At 36.9% G+C, this 19,703-nt stretch overlaps 1 long non-coding RNA gene across 4 annotated transcripts in view; it reads left to right on the forward strand.

Moving 5' to 3' along the window:
• Nucleotides 1-19,703, forward strand: part of LOC102899236 — a 61,509-nt gene that overhangs the window by 17,240 nt on the left and 24,566 nt on the right. Inside the window, exon 5 of one of the 4 annotated variants that reach the window (XR_006592714.1) lies at nucleotides 4,753-6,253. The exons of 2 other annotated variants lie outside the window; for them this stretch is intronic. This is a non-coding gene — a long non-coding RNA (uncharacterized LOC102899236). Of the gene's footprint in view, nucleotides 1-4,752; nucleotides 6,254-19,703 lie in introns of those variants that run through there. One more of the 4 variants, XR_002739435.2, reaches the window with a different exon arrangement.

Here is a 19,703-nt window from a genome sequence, read left to right on the forward strand (position 1 = left end):
GGTAGGAAGACTCAATATTGTCAAGATGTCACTTCATCCCAATTTGACTTACAGATTCAATGCAATCTCAATCAAAATCCCAGGTTATTTTGTGGTTGTTGACAAACTGATTCTAAAGTTTATATGGAGAGGAAAAGATCCAGAATAGTTGTGTCACTATTGAAGGAAAACAAAATCAGAGAATTGATACAGCTCAACTTTAAGGCTTACTATAAAGCTACAGTAATCAATAGATAAATGGAACAGAATAAAGAGCCCAGAAATACATCCACATATAGTCATCAAATCTTTGACAAAGGAGCAAAGGCAATACAATGGAGTAAAGATAATCTTTTCAACAAATGGTTCTTGAATTAGACATCCACACAGAAAAAAGACTCAGATCTTACATCCTTTGCAAAAATTAACTCAAAATGGATCATAAACCTAAATCCAAAACACAAAGCTATAAATCTCCTAGAAGATAATACAGGAAAAATCTAGGTAACATTGGGTATGCAATGGCATTTTAAACATAACACTAAAGCCATGATCTACAAAATAAATAATTGATATGCTGAACTTCATTAAAACTTAAAACTCCTGTCTGCAAAAGATGATTTCAAGATAATGATAAGACAAGCCACAACATGGGAGAAAATGTTTGCAAAAGACACATCTGATAAAAACTTAACAGTCTTCCCAAATATACAAGGAACTCAACCATAAGAAAATGACAACTTAGATAAAAAATGGGCAGAAGACCTGAACAGACAGCTTACCAGAGAAGATATACAGATGGCAAGTAAGCATATGAAAAGATGTTCAACATCACATGCCATTAGAGAATTGCAAATTAAAACAATGACATGTCATAAACACCTATTAGAATACCCAAAATTTGAAATATTAACCATATCAAATGCTGGAGAGGATGTGGAGCAATGGGAACTTTCATTCACTGATGGCAGGAATACAAAATGGTAGAGTTGCTTTGGAAGACAGTTTGAGGTTTCTACAAAACTAAACTAATTCTTATATGATCCAGCAATAGTGCTCCTTGATATCTACCCAAAAGAGTTGAAAACTTAGGTCCACACAAAAACCTGCACATGGGTGTTTATAGCAGTTTTATTCATAATTGCCATAACTTGGAAGCAACTGAGATGTTCTTCAGTGAGTAAATGAATAAACTGTGGTATATCCAAACACTGGAATATTATTGGAACCCTAAAGAGAAATGAGCTATCAAGTCATGAAAAGACATGGAGGAAACAAGCACATATTATTACATGAAGGAAACTAATCTGAAAAGGCTACATACTGCATGCTTCCAACTATGTGACATTCCGGAAAAGACATAACTATGGAGACAGTTAAAAGATCAGTGGTTGCCAGGGGTTAGGGGGAGGGAGGAATGAATAGGCAGAGCACAGAATCTTATTTTAGGGCAGAGAAACTATTGTGTATGATACTGCAGTGGTGAATACATATCGTTATACATTTATCTAACACCCATAGAGTGTCCAACACCAAGAATGAAACCTAATGTAAATTATTGACTTTGTGCGGTAATTATGTGTCAATATAGGTTCATTGATTTTAGTAAATGTCCCATGTGGTACATTGTGTACAACTGTGTAAATGTACAATGTGGTGCAAGATGTCACTAACTGAGGGAGGTATACATGTGTGGGGCCAGGTGTGTGTGTGGGAACTCTGTACTTTCTGCTGTGGACCCAAAGCTCCTCTAAAAAAATAAAATGTATTAGTTTAAAAATATCCCAGTTTTCTTTAAGTTAATATATAAACTTAATGTGATTTGAATAAAAATAATAATCTTTTCCCCTGGAACTATGTAGGTTGATCCTAAAGGGCATTCATGAGAAAATACACATGCAGGAATAGCTACACAAAGAGAAAAAGATAATAATGGCAGATTAGCCTTACCAGACACAATAAAACTTTAATTAAAAGTACATGGGGGAGCCTGGGTGGCTCAGTTGGTTAAGTGTCTGACTCTTGATTTCAGCTCAAGTCATGATCTCATGGTTCGTGAGATTAAGCCCCTCATGGAGCTCCGTGCTGAGTGTGGTGCTTGCTTGGGATTCTCTCTCCCTTTCTCTCTGCTTCTCCCCTGCATGCATGCACACTCATGCTTGCATTCTCAAAATAAATAAATAGACATTTTTTTTTAAGTGCATGGTACTGGTATGCGAATAGGCAAATCAGTATAACAGAGTAGAAAATCCAGAAAGAGACCAAAATATGTATGAAAATTTAATATGTGAAAACTGGTATCTCACTCCACCAGAGAAAAGATGGATGTTTTAATAAATGGTATTGAGATAACTAGACAGCCATTTGAAAAAACATAAAATTGGATCTATTCCTCACAATATATAGCATAATAATTTCCAAATGAATTGAAGATCTAAATGTAAAAAATGAAATCACATATTTACTAGAAGTAAAGCACCATGAACAAAATCAAAAGACAAATGACAAAGTGGGAGAAAATATGGAAATCCTAGATGAAGAAATAATGTCCCTAATATCTAAATAACTTAAAAATAAAGGGAGATAAAAAGACCAAACACCTGACTGGCAAATGGTCAAAAGACATGAATGGACAGCTTACAGAAAAAAAAGAGAAAGGACCTTCAATGCATGAGAAACTGTTCACCTATACTCATAAGAAAAGAAACACAGGGGTGCCTGAGTGGCCTAGTCGGCTAAGCATCTGACTTCAGCTCAGGTCATGATCTCGTGGTTCGTGAGTTTGAGCCCCGCGTGGGGATCTGTGCTGACAGCTGGAGCCTGGAGCCTGCTTCGGATTCTTGTCTCCCTTTCTCCCTGCCCCTCCCCTGCTCATGCTCTCTCTCTCTCTGTCTCTCACAGATAAACATTAAAAAAAAAAAGAAAAGAAAAGAAACACAAAGTAAAACTGCACTGAGATACCATTTCTCAGCTCTCAGATTGGTAGAAATTAAAATAGTGTGGGAAAACAGGCACTTTTATACATTGTTGTTGGGAATGAAAAATGGTACAACCTCTCTGGAGGGGAATTTGGCAATATCTAGCAACAGTAAACATGCATTTACCCTTTGTTCCAGCGTTCCTGCTTCAGGAAATTCACACTGATTTACCCCTCCACAAATATAACATAAAATTTCTACAAGGTTACTTATGGAATTATTTATACTACAAAATTATTGGAACAATATAAGAGTCTATCCATAGTAGAACAGTTCATAAACTATGGTGCAATTACACAATGGAATACTGTGTAACTATAAAAATAATGAGAAAGATCTCTTTGAATGTACATGGAATGATTAAGTGAAAAAATGCAAGGCATGGAAGAGGATACATCATGCTATCCTATGCATATGAAAAAAGGAGAGAAAGACAAACACACACAAACATGCATACATACTCTAGCTCTACTCACTGATAGGGCATAGAACTAATGATAATCCAGTAACAATGAGCACAGGACTTGGTTTCAAGTATTATTCCTCACTAAAAGGAAGTTTGGGGCACGGAAAGCTCAAGCTTAGCCAAAAACATATCATTGTGACAAAAAGTAAGTATACACATAATAATGGGGACATGTAAAAAGGAACTAGTATCCTATTTTGAAGGGGTTCCCACTCATCATATTGGTATATTTTGGTTATAAAAAAGAATAATTATGGTAATGAATCATAAAATATTAGAAAAAATCCATAAATCATAACAGTGCTCCAAAAGAAAAGGGAAAGGGGAAACTTCTTTTTTATAGAAGAATGTTGGCTAATAAATGAGGAAGTAATGATCATTAGAAAATCACCATTTTGTAACTACCAGTGTAATAACTGATTCAGGCAAAGATCATCAATGGACACTAATACCATTAGATAAAATGTTGCTGAAGAAGAGGATAGTCACAAATGACCAACCCTTAGATTACTTATAAATTTCAAAGGGTAAGGCATATTCTTTGCTAATAGAGATATTTAGCTGATACTGCATGAACCAAACAGTATTACCAATGAAGAGACAAACTGATATTATATGCCTCCTAGTGGGATTTAATGGTAAATATACAGCATTCCTTATTTAGTGTTCTTTGACTAAAATTTTAACCTGAATCTAATCATGAGGAAACAATCAGTCAAATCCAGATTGCAAGACATTCATTAACACTGTTGGCCAGGGCTCTTAAAAAAAAAATGTCAGCATTAAAAAAAAAAAAAGTCAGCGCGACAAGTGTAACAGAAGAGGATTGTGCAAGAATTAAAGAGTAAAATGATGAGGTGCCTAGCTGGCTTAGTAGAGCATGTAACTCTTAATCTCAAAGTCATGAGTTTGAGTCCCACATTGACTATAGAGTTTAAAGTAAGGTAGGAAGGAAGGAAGGAAGGGAGAAAGAAGAGTAAAAAGACAAAAAAAGGCAATAAGTAATCTTTAGTAAATGCTAGATTTAAAATATGACAATTGGGGAAATTTTAATTTAACTGTATTGAAGTTATTTTACTCACTGTATTGTGGTTATATATGAGAATAGTCTTTAGGACACCTGGGTAAAGGTGTCAGGATTTCTGCAATTTTCAAATGGTCAGTCAAAATTACAAATTTTACACACACATATGTATATGTATTCTACATAAAGAGCTATAGCTACATAGAGAAATGTGGAGATAATTTTGATAGCTAATTTCATGTGTCATCTCAGCTAGTGTATATAGTACCCAGTTATTTAATCACATTCTAATGTTGCTGTAACAGTATTTTGTAGATGTGATAAATATGTACGATCCTGTTGACTTTATATAGAAGATATTATCCTTGATAATCTGAGTGGGACCCCATCTGATCACTTGAAGGCTTTTAAGAGCAAAAACTGAGGCTTTCCTCAAGAAGAAATCTTGCCTCAAGACTGTAGCATCAATTTCTACCTGAATATCTAGCCTGCCAGTCTGCCCTATGGATTTCAAACTTGCCAGCCCCCATACTGCATGAGCCAATTTTTTAAAACAAACTTTATATATATATATATAAAGACAGATAAAGCATATGTGGCAAATGTTAACTGATAAATCTAAGTAAAGAGTATACAGGTGTTCATTGTAGTATTGTTTTCTCAAAGCTTGAAATTCTTATAAAAAATTGGGAAAAGTTAAAAATGTATTCTAATGAAATTTTTTGGAAAGGTAATACAGATCAATCAGCAGAGACACATAGCCTCATAACAATACTAGAATTTAAACATAAAGAAAAACTCCTATAGATATTGCCTTACAAAATTAAGAAGAATAAATCAGTTTGGCATCAGAATTCTCCATTCTGGCACTAAAAAACTGTAGATCAATATCTAAAAAACCCTTGCGGAAGAGAAAATGTGGCCCCAAATTTTAGAACCATTGAAGTAAAAACTCGTGGAATTTAGTTCTGAGAGCTCTTCAGCCAACTAAAAGTTGAATGAAGAAGTTGTTGAGGTAAACAGGGTAGTGGTGAGCAATAAGTTTATTTACATTGTTAAGTTAATCAGTCCATTAGTTATTCACTGAGTACCTATTATGCACTAGCTCTGGTGATCAGCTGTAACCCAGAGGGACATGGTTCCTTCCTTCATGGTACTTATAGTGTATAGAGGGAGACAGGCTGATTGAACAAATACATAAACAATTACACTTTACCAATTGCTAGGAAGGAAACAAAGAGACTGGTATATAAAAAAAATAATAGAGTTAGGCAGGGAGTGGTACCTCATTTGGATAGGGTAGCCACAGGAAATACCTGTGATTGATATTCAAGTTGGGACATGAAACCTGAGAAACAGTAAGCCACGTGAAGAGCCAAGGGAAAAAGAATTCCCTATGTGGAGAGTACAGCCAGACTAGATACAGAATTAAGGCCTGGTAGTATGAATGCTCTAAAGCAACCCCACTCTTGTTTGTAGTAGAACATCCAGCTTCCACAGCAGTTAGTGGAAAATGTTTCATCGGTTAGAAATAATTTGCCTATCCAATTATATCCTGATGGAAATTATTTACTTATAGTCACTTCAAATTTCCTATCAGGTTGATGCTAAATTATATGAAATAGCATTTACTGTTGGTGATGGCATGTAAGTAGTGAGACCAGAGATTAATATCTTAAAATACCCCACTGTAATATGATTTGATAATTTTATTTATTTAAAAGAATTTTTTTAATGTTTATTTTTGAGAGAGAGAGATAAACAGAGCACTAGTGGGGGAGGGGCAGAGAGAGAAAGAGACAGAATCCGAAGCAGGCTCCAGTCTTTGAGCTGTCAACACAGAGCCCTATGTATGGCTGGAACTCATGAACCATGAGATCATGACCTGAACTGAAGTTGGACGCTCAACCTACTGAGCCACCCAGGTGCCCCTATATTTGATAATTTTAAATCAAAACATAAAATGATGGGATTTCTAGCATAAGAACTTTCCGATCATTTATTCCTGGGAAACTCATCATTTCATCTGTTAGTTCTATTCTCTGTTTTATACTTAGGAAACTTTATATTAAAAACAAATCTACTAGAGGTGCCTGGCTGGCTCAGTCAGAAGAGTGTCTGGCTCTTGATCTTGAGGTTGTGGGTTCAAGCCCAGCATTGGATGGAGAGATGACTTAAATAAATAAGACTTAAATTGTTTCTACTATGAGACTACTATATGCTAAGTGCACTTAAACATATCATGTCATTTAATAATAAACTGGCAAGGCAGTTTATTCCCAATTATTCCCAATTTTGCTGCTGAGAAACTCAAAGAAATTAAATGACTTGGCCAAGGTCACACAGCAGGCATGTGGGGTAGCAGGTAGATAAGTGGTATAGCCAGTATTCAATCCTATCTTTTCCCCTCCATCACACAACTTAAACTCAGTAAATATTTACAACTCTGCTATGCACAAGGCCCAAGACTGAGATTTATAGGTATTAAAAATATTGTCCAGTGTTCCACAGTCTGTAAGGGAAACAGACAAATGTAATTATAGAATTATATAGATACATATAATTACTTATGATCTAAGGCTAGTTGTGATACATGCTGAAGTAGACATACAAATAAAAGCAAATGAAAGGAGATTGGGAGGGGATGATTTAAAATGGGTCTTAAGGGAGAGGTAGAGCTGTGAAAAAAGAAGGGAAAGCATAAGCATCTTTTAAAAAATTAATTTTCTAATCCAATGTAACAGCATACAGTGTTATATTAGTTTCCAGTGTACAGTATAGTGATTCAACATTCTATACATCATTGCTCATGATGAACGTACTCTTAATCCCCTTCACCTATTTCACCCCTCCCTCCACCCACCTCCCCCGACAACCTATATTTAAGAGTGGTTTTTTGTCCTTTTTTTTGTCTCTTTTTGTCTTGTTTGGTTGTTTTTTTCTTAAAATCCACATATGAGTAAATTACATGGTATTTGTCTTTTTCTGACTGACTTATTTTACTTAGCATTATACCCTCTAGTTCTATTCACATTGTTGCAAATGGCAAGATTTTGTTTTTTTATGACGGAGTAATATTCCGTGTGTGTGTGTGTGTGTGTGTGTGTGTGTGTGTGTGTGTGTGTGTATCTTTTTTCTTATCCATTATCCATTCCTCTACCAATGAACACTTGGGTTTCTTCCATATCTTGGCTATCATAAATAATACTGCAATTAACATAGAGGGGCATAAGAATAAGCATCTTTTCATGGAGACAGTAAGGTTGGAATGTTTATAAGTGATGATTAGGATGGCATGGCTGCTTGTGAAGTTAGAGACATAGGTTAGATGTTGAAATACATATGATTTTGATTATGAAGCAAGACAGAATATGACTGCTAGACTGCAGGTGAGAGAGAAAGAGTAAAAAAGAGAAAATGTAGGATAAAGACTACAAGAAAGGCCTGGCTCTGGGCTGGCCCTCATAGTCGTGATCTGTTGACATCACAACTTTCAAGAAGATACATGACCTGGGACTGCAATGATTACCCATGGAACTTACTTCAGAGAGTGGACACCATGGCTGGGATCTCTAGGCAAAATTCACAAGTGCAGCCAACAATGGAGGTGCATTACAGTCTCAAGAAGCATTTGAAACAGATCCCACTTGGTTTGAGTTTCCACAGAAACATTTTTAGTCTCATTAAGAACATTTTGGCAATATTCAGGCATGGTGTTTGGGTCCCAGTCAAGCAGGAAGTCCAGGTTTACACCATAATTGGTAAGGGAATTGAATTAGAATCAGGACCTTGTGGCAAATGTAAAGTCAGACCAATAAAGCATGGAGTCAGAGATTAAGAGTCAAGGTGTAATTCCATCAATATATCCCAGACTCATGAGATATTAGCTTGGGAGCAGCAAAGTTCGTTCTAGTCACCAGGAAGTAATGGAGATGAAGTTTTTAAAATACATTATTTAACCAGAATTGGACCAGGGACTCAGCATGACTCAGCTAGAGCTAAAGATTCTTGTGCCAGCCGCTGGTGGGAGGTAATGTTAGAAATATAGGTTGGATTCAGACTGTGGTTGGCCTTGAAAACTATTTATTTTATATGTATGGGGAGTGATATCAAATATATTTCAAAATCGTCTGGAAATGAAAGAAAGTGGCTTTGTTTTTCATTAGTCCATAATAATAGAAGAAAGAGTCCAGAAGCAGACCCACACATACACAGTAACTTGATTTACAACAAAGGCAACTGTGCAGTGCAGCAGAAGAAATAATGGCCTTTTCAGTCAATGATACTGGGTCAATTAGACATTAATGTGCAAAAAAAGAAATCTTGACCTGTGCCTAATACCATATATAAATATCAATTCTAGATGGATTGTAATTCTAAATGTGAATGGGAACATAAGAGAATAGCTTCAGAACCTTGGGGGTAATTAAATTTCTTAACACAGTATTAACCTTAAAGGAAAAAAATAATATGGGTTATATTAAAATTAAGAACTTTTGTTCATAAGAATCCAACATTAAGACAGTGAAAGGCAAACCACAGACTGAGAGAAGATATTTTCAGTACTTACAGCAAAAAAGATGCACATACAGAAAATATAAAGAAGACAGGCAACTCAGTAGAAACTGGGCAAAAGAAGCACTTCACAAAAGAGAGTATCTAAGTAAATACAATACCACTATACCTACTCTAGAATGGCTAAAATGAAAATGTCAATACTAAGTGTTGGCTGGTAAGGATGTGGAGTAATTAGAACTCTCATACACTGCTGGAGAAAGCATAAATTGTCACAGACAATTTGGGAAGCCATTAGCCAGAAATTTGTAAAGCCAAACATATGTATATTCCACAATTTTACCTGTGGGTATTTACACAAAATGTGTATATGTGAACACCAAAAGCCATATATAAAAATGTTCATAGCAGCATTATTTCTAAGAGCTCAAAACTGGAAACAACCCAAATGTCCATCAACAGTAGAATGGATAAATGAACTTATACAGTCCTCTATGTTAATTATATCTCAATAAATTTGAAAAAAAAAAAAAGCACTACCCCTTACCTGAAGAGGAGCAACTCAGTGTCTTATCAATTAGTGAGTTTATTTATTTTATTTTATTTATTTTTGTTTTTGTTTTCAAGTTTTTATTTAAAGTCTAATTAGTTAACATAGGTTAATACCGGTTTCAGGAGTAGAATTTAGTGATTCATCGCTTACATATAACACCCAGTGCTCATCACAATAAGTGCCCTCCTTAATGCCAATCACCCATTTAGATCTTCCCCTGCCTACCTACCTCCATCAGTTTGTTCTCTATAGTTAAGAGTCTCTTATGGTTTGCCTCCCTCTCTCTCTTCTTTCCCTTTCCCTTATGTTCATTTGTTTTGTTTCTTAAATTCCACACATGAGTGAAATCATATGGTATTTGTCTTTCTCTAACTTATTTCACTTAGCATAATACTCTAGCTCTAGCCATGTCATTGCAATTGGCAAATTTTGTTCTTTCTGATGGCTGAATAATCCATTGCCTTCTTTATCCATTCATCAGTTGATGGATACTTGGGCTCTTTCCATAATTTGGCTATTATTGATAATGCTGCTATAAACATCAGGGTGCATGTGCCCCTTCGAATCAGTATTTTTGTATACTTTGGGTAAATACCCAGTAGTGCAATGGCTGGGTCATAGGGTAGTTTGACTTCTAACTTTTTGAGGAAAGTCCATACTATTTTCAAGAGTGGCTGAACAAGTTTGTATTCTCACCAACAGTGTAAGAGGTTTCCCCTTTCTCCACATCCTCACCAACATCTGTTTTTATCTGTGTTGTAAATTTTAGACATTCTGACAGGTGTGAGGTGGTATCTCATTGTGGTTTTGATTTGTATTTCCTGATGATAAGTAACATTGAGCATCTGTTCTGTGTCTGTTAGCCATATATATATCTTCTTTGGAAAATGTGTGTCAGGTCTTTTGCCCATTTCTTAACTGGATTATTTCTTTTTTGGGTATTGAGTTTGATAAGTTGTTTATAGATTTTGGATACTAACCTATTATCAGATATGTCATTTGAAAATGTCTTCTGTAGGTTGCCTTTTAGTTTTGTTGATTGTTTCCTTGACTATGCAGAAGCTCTTTATCTTGATGAAGTCTCAATAGTTTATTTTTGTTTTTGTTTCTCTTGCCTCCAGAGACACATCTAGTAAGAAGTTGCTAGGGCTGATGTCAAAGAGGTTGCTGTCTGTGTTCTCCAGGATTCTGATGGTTTTCTGTCTCGTATTTAAGTCTTTCATCCATTTTGAGTTTATTTATGTGTATGGTGTAATAAAGTGGTCCAGTTTCATTCTTCTACATGTTGCTGTCCAGTTTTCCCAACACCATTTGTTTAAGAGACTGTCTTTTTTCCATTGGATATTCTTTCCTGCTTTGGATATTCTTTCCTGCTTTGTCAAAGATTAGTTGACCATATAGTTGTGGCTGCATTTCTGGGTTTTCTATTCTGCTCCATTAAAAAAATTTTTTTGTTTAACATTTTATTTATTTTCGAGAGAGACAGACAGAATGTGAGTGAGGGAGGGAGAGAGGGGAGACAGAGTGTGGAGAGAGAGAGGGAGACACAGAATCTGAAGCAGGCTCCAGGCTCTGAGATATCAGCACAGAGCCCAACACAGGGCTCAAACCCACTGAGCTGTGAGATCATGACCTGAGCCAAAGTCAGACGCCCAACTGATTGAGCCACCCAGGCACCCCTATTCTGCTCCATCGATCTATGTGTCTGTTTTTGTGCCAATACCATACTGTCACGATGACTATAGCAGTGTAATATAGCTTGAAGTGTAATATAGTTGTGATGCCTCCAACTTTGCTTTTCTTTTTCAAGATTGCTTGGGCTATTCAGGGTCTTTTGTGGTTTCATAGAAATTTTAGGATTGTTTATTCTAGCTCTGTGAAAAATGCTGTTGGTATTTTGATAGGGATTCCATTAAATGTATAGATTGCTTTGGATAGTATAGACGTTTTAACAATTTTTGTCTTTCCAATCCATGAGCATGGAATGTTTTTCCATTTCTTTGTGTGTATGGAACACTATAAGTGTTCTATAGTTTTCAGAGCACAGAATTTTATCTCCTTTGTTGGGTTTATTCCTAGGTATCTAATGGTTTTTGATGCAATTGTAAATAGGATTGATTTCTTTTTTCTTTCTACTGCTTCATTATTGGTGTAGAGAAATGCAACAGATTTCTATACATTGATTTTGTATCCTGCAACTTTGCTGAATTCGTGTATCAGTTCTAGCAATGTTCTGGTGGAGTCTTTTGGGTTTTCTGCATAGATTATCATGTTGTCTGTGAATAGTGAAAGTTTGACTTCTTCTTTGCCAGTTTGGATGCATTTTACTTCTTTTTGTTGTCTGATTGCTGGGGCTAAAACTTCCTGTACTGTTTAGTTAACAATGGTGAGAGTGGACATCTCTATCTTATTCCTGACCATACAGGAAAAGCTCTCAGTTTTTTTCCATTCAGGATATTAGCTGTGGGTCTTTCATATATAGCTTTTACAATGTTGAGGTATGTTCCCTCTCTCCCTACTTTGTTGAGTTTTTGTCAAGAATGGATGCTGTATTCAAAATGCTTTTCTGCATCTATTGAGAGGATCATCTGATTCTTATCCTTTCTTTTATTAATGTGGTATATCATTGTTGATTGATTTCAAATATCGAACCACCCCTGCCTCCCAGGAATAAATCCCACTTGATTGTGGTGAATTATTCTTTTAATGTACTATCAGATTCAATTAACTAGTATCTTGTCAAAAATTTTTGCATCTATATTCATCAGGGAATTTGGTCTTTGCATCCATGTTCCTCAGGTTATTTGGTCTGTAATTCTCCTTTTTAGTGGGGTCTTTGTCTGGTTTTCGAATCAAGGTAGTGTTGGCCTCATAGAATGAGTTTGGAACTTTTCCTTCCATTTCTATTTTTTGGAATAGTTTGAGAAGAATAGGTATTAACTCTTCTTTAAATGTCTGGTAGAATTCCCCTGGGAAGCCATCTGGCCCTGGACTTTTGTTTGTTGGGAGATTTTTCATTAGTGATTCAATTCCTTTGCTGGTTATGGGCCTATTCAATTTTTCTATCTCTTCCTGTTTCAGTTTTGGTAGTTTATATATTTTTAGGAAGTTATCCATTGTTTTCCAGATTGCCCAATTAGTTGGCATATCATTTTTCATAATATTCTCTTATAATTTATTGTGTTTCCGTCATGTTGGTTGTGATCTCTCCTTTTTAATTTAAGATTCATTTGTTTGGATCCTTTCTCTTTTCTTTTTGTTAAGTCTGGGTAGGGGTTTATTGATTTTATTAATTTTTTCAAAGAACCAGCTCTAAGTTTGTTGATCTGTTCTGCTGTGTTGTTGTTGTTTCTATATCACTTATTTCTGTTCTAATCTTTATTATTTCCTTTCTTCTACTGGCTTTAGACTTTATCTGCTGTTCTTTTTCTAGCTCCTTTAGGTGTAAGGTTGGGTTGTGTATTTGAGACTTTTCTTGCTTCTTGAGATAGACCTATATTGTATATACTTCCCTCTTATGACTGCCTTTGCTGCATCCCAAAGGTTCTAGACTGTCATGTTTTTATTTTCATTTGCTTTCACGTATTTTTTAATTTCTTCTTTAATTCCTTGGTTAACCCATTCATTATTTAGTAGGAAGTTCTCCAACCTCCATGTTTTTATTGATTTCCAAATTTTTTCCTGTGGTTGACTTCAAGTTTCATAGTGTTGTGGTCTGAAAATATGCATGGTATGATCTCAGTCTTTTTGTACTTGTTGAGGCTTGATTTGTGGCACAGTATGTAATCCATTCTGGAGAATGTTCCATGTGCACTGAAATGAGTGTGTATTCTCCTGCTTTAGATGAAATGTCTGAATATTTCAGTTAAGTTCATCTGGTCCAGTGTGTCATTCAAAAGCCATTGTTTCCTTGTTAGATAATCTGCTTAGATAATTTGCCCATTGCATAAGTGGGGTTTTAAAGTCCCTTATTATTGTATTGTTATCAGTGAGTTTGTTACTAATTGATTTATATATTTGAGTTTCTCCAATTTGGGGGCACAAATATTTACAATTGTTAGATCTTGTTGGATAGACCTCTTTATTATGATATAGTGCCCTTCTTCATCTCTTGTTACAGTCTTTGGCTTAAAATCTAGTTTGTCTGAAGTAAGTATGGCTACTCTGGCTTTCTTTTGACGTCCATTAGCATTATAAATGGTTCTCCATCCCCTCACTTTCAATCTGGAGGTGTCTTAGGTCTAAAATGAATCTCTTGTTGGCAACATGTAGATGGCTCTTTCTTTTTTTTTAATCTTTTTGATACCTTATGTTATGTTTTGTGATTGGAACATTTAGTCCATTTACATTCAGAGTGGTTATTGATAGATATGAATTTAGTGCCACTGTATTAGTTGGTATTTCTGGAGAGTTTCTCTGCTCCTTCCTAAGTGTTTGTTGCTTTTGGTCTTTCTTTCCCACTCAAAGAGTCTCCTTTAATATTTCGTACAGGGATGGTTTAGTGGTCAGAAACTCCTTTAGTTTAGTTTAGTTTAGTTTTCCTTTGTTTTTTTTTTTTTGTTGTTTTTTTTTTGTTGTTTTTTTTTTGTTTGTTTGTTTTTTGTTTTTGTCTAGGAAACTCTTTATCTCTCCTTCTATTCTGAATGACAGCCTTGCTGGGTAAAATATTCTTGACTGCATATTTTTCCTATTCAGCACATTGAATATATCATGTCACCCCCTCTGGCTTGCCAAGTTTCTGTTGATAAGTCTGCAGCCAGCCTTAAGGAGTTCCCTTGTAATTTAGGTATTTCTTTTCCCTTGCTACTCTCAGAATATTTTCCTTATCTCTGTATTTTTGCAAATTTTACTATGATATGTCTTGGTGTCAGCCTGCTTTTGTTGATATTGATGGGAGATCTCTGTACCTCTCAGATATGGATGTCTGTTGCCTTCCTCAGATTAGGGAAATTTTCACCTATAATTTGCTCAAATAAAACTTCTGCCCCCTTTTTCCCTGTCTTCTGCTGGAACTCCTATGATACTAGTGTTTTTATGCTTTATGGAGTCGCTGAGTTCCCTAACTCTACATTTGTGATTCAATTCTTTTTCTTTCTCCTTTCTTTTCAGCTTCATTTTTTCCCCCACATAATTTTATTTTCTATATCACTTATTCATTCTTCTGCTTTCTTTCATCCTGTGGTCATTACATCCAGTAGATTTTGCATCTTGGTTACAACATTTTTTAAATTTCATCCTGACTAGTTTTTAGATCTTTTATTTGTATGGTAAGGGACTCCCTGGTATCTTCTATGCTTTTCTCAAGCCCAGCTAATATCCTTATGATTATTGTTTTAAATTCTGGTTCAGGCATATTACCTATATCTGTTTTGACTAGATCCTTGGCCATGACCTCTTCTTGTTCTTTCTTTTGGGATGAATTCCTTCCTCTTGGCATTTTGTTTGCTTCCTCTTTCTTCCATGTGTTAGGAAAGCCTGTTATGTTTCCTACTTCAGAGATTAATGGCTATATTAAGAAAAGGTCACATGCTGTGCACGGCCTGTCACTTCAGGAAGTGTTTTTGGTGTTTGTTGTGTGCACTCTGCTGTTGTCTTTTGGCTGCTCTTTCCCTCAATTCAGTCCTCTGCAGAGTTTCTCCTTGCCTGCAGTGAGGAGTGTTTGGACTTTGTCTAGTGTGTGGTGAGTTTTAACTCTGTGTGTTTTGGTTTGCTTGTTAAAAAAGGCTAGATCCTATTTCCCCTAGAGCTGGAGCTCTGGAGCACTCTGTGGCTACTAGACTTGGTGTGTGCAGGGGTTTTGTGTTGGTCTTCTGATGAAGAGGCATGTTGCTGTTCTGGCTCTCAGGCACATTTGCCCTCTGTAAAACAAAACAAACAAAAAACCTATAGAGCGCAGGGGGACAGGACTTGGTGTAAGTGGCTCAAGCCTCTACTGTGAGTATTGTGTCTCTTTGAAGTCCATGCGTGTTGATGGAAGGGGTGAAAAATGGTGTCACCTGGCTCTCTTGTCCCTGGAGAGGGGAGTTCGCACCCACTGATGTTCAGGAAGCCCTCACAGAGGAACGAACAATTTTCTCTCTTGTGTCTGAGGCTTCTGTCAAATCTCTGCCTTCACCTTGTCTGTGTCCAAGTGTTTGCCCATCTGGCAGCACAGTACTCCTGTGTTTTATCTCAGGAGCATGGCTGAGTTCCAAAACTCCAGATTTTAGGGACCTTGCATGGCACAGACCTGTACTGATCCTCTAATGGAGAGGGTGTCACCAAGCTGTGTCTGGTGCTGGTTTGTCCCAGAAAAGCAGTTGCATGACCATGCGGGGTTTGTAGTTTATGGTAAAAGCAGCAAAAACCCAGTGTCCAAGTTAGCTGCCCTCAACAGGTGCCCCTGCTGCTATGCTAATGTATGAGGCAGCTCAACGGTCTTTTGTCCCCTGAGAGGCAGTGCTACCTCTCCCAAATGCACTCCAGGAAGGGGAATTGTCTCTCCCAAAGTGACCCAGGGCATCCTCAGACCATGCTCTCTGCTTCTGGTCCTCTGCCCTCCTCCACATGAGCACTGCTATGCCAGCCAGGCTTGACCCTGGCAATGGCACGAACTTCCAAAACTTCAGGTTTTGAGCTCTGCTGCTTGTAAAAACTCTTGATTATCAGCCTCTCTTGTTTTCCCAGTCAGTAATTTTGGGGAAGTGCTTTTCTTGTGCAAGTCCCTGCATGCTGCGCTCTCTCTCTCACTCTTTCTCTCTCTCTCTCTCTCTCTCTCTCTCTCTCTCTCTCTCTCTCTCTCTCTCTCCCCTGTCATCATGATCAGGGCTCCCTCCCCTCCACCACACCAGGGATTCTTTTCTTCTGCAAATCTCATCTCCATAGCTTCTACTGTCCACAGTGTGGCCTCTTTTCTTCCTCTAGTTGTGCAGTTTGCTCTCTCAGTCCACAGATCGATTTCTTGGGTGTTCAGAATGATTTGATATTTATCTAGCTGTGTTTGAGGGATGAGGCAAGCATGGAGTCCCCCTACTACTGCACCATCTTAATTCCTTCCACCACAATATCTCAATTATTGAGTCTAAAAATAAATCTGAGGGGCACCTGGGTGGCTGAGTCAATTAAGCATCTGACTCTTCATTTTGGTACAGGTCATGATCTCATGGTTTGTGGGTTTGAGCCCTGCATTGGGCTCTGTGCTGACAGTGTTGAGCCTGCTTGGGATTCACTCTCTCCCACTCTCTCTGCTCCTCCCCTGCTCTCCCTATCAAAAATAAATAAGCATTTTTCAAAAATAAAAACAAATCCAAGATTTCTACATTATGTCTGTTTCTCCTGCAGTTCTCTTGTGATCCCCTCAAGGACTAATTATAAAGTTAAACCACCACAAGTGCTAAATAAAATAGTGGGGAAAAAGGAGATGGTGGAAAAAGAAGGACGATAGTTAACACATGTAGATATACATAGGACATAGCAGGAAAGAGTAAGTTGTAATTAGATGTTGTAATTGTCATTTTTACAACTGATTGTAAGGCTGAAGCAGGTTTTAATGATTTCCCTCTTCTATTGTATTTACTTTGCCTTCAGTCAGTAAACCTCCTGGCATCAATGGGGTGCCCTAAACTTATTCCTGGGGGATCTGAGCTCCTGGTGATTCTGTGTTCACGAAGTTACAGTAATCTTTCATTAACATTGATGCTAGATCTAGAAAATCTCCAGGGATCAATTTATATTCCTAGTCTGAAACAATGGTGGGTGAGGTAAGAATTAGCTCTCCCCAGAGTATATCTCCAAGTCTAAAGGAGTCCCTACTTCTTTACAGCTAGAACACTGTGGTAGATTTAGCTGTCGAGAAGGGTCTTAAGGGATTAGAAATGATCCTTGTTTAATTTTGTGGGTTCCTTCTCTTTTCTTAATATCTTAAATTTTACATAGTAGACATGTAACCACCAGTTGCCAACTCAACTAACATTTTAATTCAGCAACTTATTGGGTAAATCTTCACATTTGGTTTTACAGTGATCAGAAAGCTGCCTGTGGATGCACCTGGATGGCTCAGTAGGTAGAGTGTGCACCTCTTGATCTGGGGGTTGTGAACTCGAGCCCCATTTTGGGTGTAGAGATTACTTAAAAATAAATCTAAAAAAAAAAAGCTGTCTGTGGCTGAAGAACAGCATAATAGAAATTTCCTAGGATTCTAACTGTGCCTTGAAATGAAACAGGAATTTGTGGTTGTCTTCTTTCTTTAAGCTATTCAGTACCATTAAAAGCTATAATTCCACCTCTCAGGCTATAATTTCACACTGTTAATTCTTTATATCTTCCATCTTGTTCTTTGATAGATGCTTTGCAAGCATCCAAAGCCTTGTCCTCAATGGGAAAGAAATAACTCGCGTAGCTATTTAATCCTCCTGAGCTCTTGACTCTCAGATTACCATTTATGAATTCTATGGAATTGCCACTACTTTTGGCCCTAGCTAGGCAAGGTAATTAAAAAATGTATATCAGTTTCCCCCTTTATCTTGAGAGTTTGTTGCCTATAACCTACCTTTAACATCAATTTCTATAAGAGTCATAGTCCTTAACTAAAGCCTAGGTAGAAAGTAAAAGGCAATTATTGGAAGGATGTGGAGTGTTCCTTGGTCATGTCCCAATGCATGGGTAGTCAGGAAGCTGAGAAGAAATCTTTTTTTTTACCTCTGTAGTAGGATGTCGGGGCCCCATCTTCACTTGTTTTTAGATAATGGGTATTTTCCAAGTCCAGGATGGGGACTATTATGATATATAGCTAAAACCAAAGTAAACAAACAGAACATCCCATAAAAATGGCCACTACATTTTCAACTTCTTTGAGATTTCAGAATTTTCAAGTTTATACTTAGGGGATTTTTCTGTGAGACCTTACATTGCCTGCAGATGTTATTGTCTGTTTTGTCCCAATATTTACACCTAATTTTATTTTTTATGTTTATTTTATTTTTGAGAGAGAGAGAGAGAACAAGCAGGGGAGGGGAAGAGAGAGAGAGGGAGTCACAAAATCCGAAGCAGGCTCCAGGCTCTGAGCTGTCAGCACAGAGCCCAATGCGGGCTTGAACCCACAGACGGTGAAACCATGACCTGAGCCAAAGTTGGATGCTTAACCGATAGAGCCACCCAGGTGCCCCTACACCTAATTTTTAAAAATTACAACTTTGTCTGGAAATTTCCAAGAAATACTATGTAGTGTATTGATAGCAAGTATTTGTATGTTGGTCCTCACTTTTGTTTTTTAGAGATGTAATTGACATGAAACACCATATTAGTTTCAGGTGTACAGCATGATTTGATATTTGTATACACTGCAAAATGATTACCACAGTAAGTCTAGTTAACATCTGTCACCATACATAGTTAGAAAAAAAAATTCTTTCTTGTGATGACTCTTGTGATGACTCTTGTGATGACTCAACTCTCAGCAACTTTAAAATATGCAACATGTTATTATTAACTATGGTCATCATGCTGTACATTTTATCCCTGTGACTTACTAGTCTGAAAATTTGTACCTTTTGATCCCTTTTACCCCTTTAACCACCACCCCCCCCCCCAACCTCTGGCAACCACCAATCTATCTGTTCTCTGTATCTATGAGCTTGATTTGTGTTTTTGTTTTGTTTTGGTTTTTATTTTTATTTTTTTTTCAACGTTTATTTATTTTTGGGACAGAGAGAGACAGAGCATGAACGGGGTAGGGGCAGAGAGAGAGGGAGACACAGAATCGGAAACAGGCTCCAGGCTCTGAGCCATCAGCCCAGAGCCTGACGCGGGGCTCGAACTCCCGGACCGCGAGATCGTGACCTGGCTGAAGTCAGACGCTTAACCGACTGCGCCACCCAGGTGCCCCTGTTTTGGTTTTTAGATTCCACATACAATTGAGATCATACGGTACACATCTTCCTCTCTCTAATTTCACTTAGCATAATGCTCTCAAGGTCTGACATGTTGTGGCAAATGGCAAGATTTTATTCTTTTTTTATGGTTGAAATAAATGTATTCCATTCTCTGTGTGTACATATATATGTATATATACATATGTGTGTGTGTGTATATATATATATATATATATATATATATATATATATATACATATGACATTTTCTTTATCCATTCATTAATTGATGAATACTTAGATTGTTTCCATATGTTAGGTATTATAAATAATGCTGCAAT

This window comes from Felis catus, chromosome F2, assembly GCF_018350175.1.
Source record: "Felis catus isolate Fca126 chromosome F2, F.catus_Fca126_mat1.0, whole genome shotgun sequence".
NCBI lineage: Eukaryota > Metazoa > Chordata > Mammalia > Carnivora > Felidae > Felis > Felis catus.